The sequence below is a fragment of the Gavialis gangeticus genome, unplaced genomic scaffold (assembly GCF_001723915.1).
Source record: "Gavialis gangeticus isolate Ggan-Ray unplaced genomic scaffold, GavGan_comp1, whole genome shotgun sequence".
In the NCBI taxonomy this organism is placed as follows: Eukaryota; Metazoa; Chordata; order Crocodylia; family Gavialidae; genus Gavialis; species Gavialis gangeticus.
This window is the reverse complement of record NW_017729004.1, coordinates 52839535-52843956: the sequence shown is the minus strand read 5'-3', so window position 1 is coordinate 52843956 and position 4422 is coordinate 52839535. Positions and strand designations below refer to the sequence as shown.

Genomic DNA, 4422 nt, shown 5'->3' with positions numbered 1-4422 from the left:
GCCACCAGGTTGGTCTGACAGGACCTGCCACTGATGAACCCGTGCTGATTGCCCCTAAGCATGCAGTCCCCTGCTGGCCCCTCCTGGATGTGTGCCAGAATTATTTTCTCAAACAGCTTGCCTAGGATCGAGGTAAGACTAACTGGCCTATAGTTTCCCGGGTCCTCCTTCCTCCCTTTTTTGAAGATGGGAACCACGCTGGCCCGCTTCCAGTCCTCCGGCACCACTCCAGAGCACCACGAGTGCTCATAAAGCCGTGCCAGGGGTCCTGCAATGACCTCGGCCAATTCCTTTAGAACTCTAGGGTGGAGATCATCTGGACCGGCTGACTTGAATACGTCCAGCCCCTCCAGAAGCTCCCTAACTAAATCCTCACTAACCCTTTAATCACAGTTGCAACAAAAGCTCATGTCCAAAGTAAATGAAAGTTAAAAGGCATGCAGAATTCTTTGATGGTATTATTTCAGCCTTCTATTACAGTTTTGCTTATTGATCAATATGCCTGTATTTACTGACATACTATATGCACCTTTCTCCCAAGAATTAGCTATCCAAAACTGAGGTGCACGTTTTAAATGAGGAAGGAGATTTCTGCACCAAAATAAAGGCATGGGGATGCTGGAATAGCAGCCCAGGCCTGTGCTCCCTTCCCATGCATATGAAGGAAAAGCAGAGTCTACTCCTCAGTATTCCTTTCACTGCAAGCCCCACGGCTACAGCCTTAACCCTGGCACAACCATTGCCATGTGGCAGCCAAAAGCTGCTGCCAATTCAGCAGTGGCTGAGACAGAGTTAAAGCTTTAGCTGCGGGGCTTGCAAGGAGAGAGTAAGTGATGCTGAAGAACAGACTGTGGCTGTGCACCTGTGTCTTCCATTCAACTAGGACTCTGGAAAAAATCTTTTTCTCTTCATTCTGGCTTACCTAAACAAAATGTGGGTCTTATCTGGGAGCATGTAGTAGGCAAGAGAATGTAGTACCTACCCAGAACCAGTAGTAAAAAATATCCAGAATAACTGGAAAATATGTTTGTGTCAACAATGATTTATATATTATATCCACTCAAAAAGTAAGATCTCACATAGCTGATTCATAGGCTTTGATACTTATGATTTTTCAATCTTAATTTCACCTGCACAGAATAATCAACATGTAACACAGGGGTTGGCAACCAACAGCCCACAGGCCAAACCTGGCCTACAATAGCTCAGGGGATTAACAACACAGCAGATAGGGCAGCAGAGCAGGCATCCCAAGGGTTGTACCACCTGCCTTGTTTCATCTATTCCATCTGCAGTATCTACGGGCCACCAAATACTCCCTACTCTACTCCAACTGAAGAGATCATCGTATCTCATTTTGTACTCCTAACTCTTAAAGGACTAAGGACAAGCAAGCACTAGTTGTATATAAGGTCTAGCTGTGGTACAAGATCTGGCCACTGGCATGGCTCTATACTGGCAGCATACAGTTCTGAAAGTACAAGATACACTCTCTGTTTCGCTGCTCGGCCTGCCACGTGGCACAACTGGAGACCTACAGAGCCTAAACAGGAGGGCACTTGGCACTTTCTCTCTTTCACCATCTAATATTGATGATTCCTGTCACCACGGCTTTCCATAATGACTTTAACCCTTTAGCTCAGGGGTGGGCAAAATACGGCCTGCATGCATCCCACCAGGCCATTCTATCCAGCACACAGGGCCCCTAAAAAAAATTTAGAAAATTAATATTTATCTATCCCTGGCTGCCTTTCACGTGGCCCTCGACGGCTTGCCAAAACTCAGTAAGCGACCCTGCACCCAAAATAATTTCCCGCCCCCGCTTTAGCTGCATCAGTACTATACACATTAGCAGGAAAATGGTAATGTTGATTAAAACACTTTTTGAAATGTTTTGGGGACAACCGTTTGAGAACTTCAATTGTATCATTTCTCTTCTTGTCAGTATTACCAGTCATAAGAACAGGTGTCATTATTACTGGATATATGGCTAATAAAGATTGTTTCAAGTTTATTTGTTTTCAAATTTGCTTCTCACTTCCATGTATTCAAGGAGAACAGGATCTCACAGTAAGGACAGGGGAAAAGGGCTGCAGAGAGAAAAAGTTGGGGAAAAGCAGAGAGCAAAGGGGCTACTTGACTCCCCAGATTTAGTTTCCTTGCTGTAGACAAGGCAAACCTCCAATAATTAGATTCTATACTTAGAAAATTATAACAAATTTATAACATTTCCATATATAGAATTTAATTATTAGGGAGTCATCTTATAACAGGGTTATCTATTATTTGAGTAAATTGCAGTAAAAGCTGTGTTATCTGGCAGTTTACAAGCCGGCATGCTCTACTAACTGGTATGCCAGCTTGTAAGGTAAAAGTGAAACCGGAAGTGCCCACCTTGGCACTTCCAGTTTCTCCAACTGAGCCCCCACAGCCCGGGGGCATAACAGGGTACGTGGGGCATTTTCTGGGTTAGAGCTCATTCTGTTCTTTTACCGTTCTCATTTCACCTTGTCTATACTGTGTGTTCTTCAATTTAAAATGTACCAGTCCACAGATATACATCTTGAACAGGCAGGGCCAAAACTGTTTTGTTCAGTCCGTCAAATCCTGTGTCTCTACAGGGAGTACTGTCTAGATGATCCAAGGTCCCTTCAACCCTATGATTTAGGAGGAAATGAAGTATAGCCCCAGCCATTGCCAAGTATCTACTTGTCCCCTTATTCATTTCTGTATGACAGCATGATAGCTTCAGTTAAAATATAAAGCGCGTTGGTTATTATCCAAGTCCTCATTCCCTCCACATAATGCAGGAGACAATTCAAGTTGTCAGAAATATAAGACACTTCCATTCCTTTTCACCACAGATTTAAGAGGGAAAGCAAAGCCACATCTGATAATTGGCTTAATTATTGATTATGTAATGCAGGGATCCTGATTTTATCTGATTTAAAAATATCCCCCATTTTTGGTTAAAAAAAAGTAACTTCAAATCCACATTTTTCCATGATTAAAATGAAACACCATTATATAGCTATCTATGTATTAGTGGTATTTAATTTAAATCATGGAAAAATGTGGATTTGGAGTTACTTTTTTTAACCAAAAATTAGGGATATTTTTAAATTGGAGAAAACCAAGATCCCTGGGAGCATCTTCTCATGCTGAAGGATACAGCCTTCACTGTTTAAGCCTGTAGTCCAAAGTAACTCACTCTGAACCTACTTGCATAACTCCCACAAATGCCATGCATCAGTGGCTGCCTTGCAAATTAACTGTCTTATAGTGCACCATCTTACCCAGCCTTATTCTACTATATAGGTGGACTGAACTGGCAGAAAACTGATTTCTGATTTTTTTCCTAAAATCAGAAATAATCATCACTTCAGGTTTCATTTCAGGAAAACACAACCAAAACCAACAACCCAACAGACAAAGCTCCATTTGAAATCCCCTTTCCAAAGATATGTACACTTTCTATTATGTTACAATATTTATCTACCATTTATTGTAAGACCTATGAATAGGGAACTATCGAAATCACGTTTTTGCAATTTTTGTGGAAACTGCAAATTCAGTCAGTCCCCATGAAACAGCCTGGTCCCCGTAAAAAAAGCAAGCAAATCATGAAAATATACAAAAATTGGCAAGCAAGTGCAGGAAAGAAAAAAATAAAGGTAACTGTAAAACAGAAAATGGCAGGAAGTCCTGGCATCCTGAAGCACAGCAGGAAGGAGAGGTGAGAGAGGGGAAGCAAATCAGAGGCTGAGCCCATGACTTAGGCTCAGTCCAGGAGCCAGTCAGGGGCCAGGCTTACAAAGAAATCCAACCCCCCCCCCTTCTTTTTTGCATTGCATCCCATTGCAAATGCCAGCCTGGCACCGCCTGCCAGCCCACCCATCAGGGTACCCATGTATTTTGGCGGCGCTGCGCGAGGAGCTGCCTCCTGCTCCTGGTGTGTGGTCAAGCCCACAGAAGCCATTAACCACAACCTAGACTGCTTGCTAATGCATCAATTAATGGCTTCCATGGGCTTAATCCCCTGACCAAAACCATGGAAGCCATTCATTGACCCATTATTAAGCAGCCTAGGAAGCAATTAATTAGAGATGCACCAATAAAGATTTTATCGGCTGATACTGATGGCCAATTATTAACCAGCGTGCACCCTCATGGGAGGCAAGGGGGGCATGTCCCGCCCCCCTGATATGTGCATGGGGCAAGTGTGGGTTGCCCACTGTGGGCTCAGGGTCAGGGGCTACACTAGCCTCTACCTGGTGGGGCAGGCAGTGGAAGCACGGAGACAGGCGGCTATGGGGGATTTTGGGGTGACTATAGCCCACCCCCACCCCTCCCAGCACCACAGCCACCCACCCCACCCCACCCAGAGACATTATCAGCTACACAGGCCAAAAAAGCCGGTTG

General features: G+C 44.1%; 1 protein-coding gene across 1 annotated transcript in view; it reads right to left on the bottom strand.

Moving 5' to 3' along the window:
• Positions 1–4422, bottom strand: part of CDK14 (cyclin dependent kinase 14) — an 869337-nt gene that overhangs the window by 863928 nt on the left and 987 nt on the right. The window lies entirely within an intron of this gene.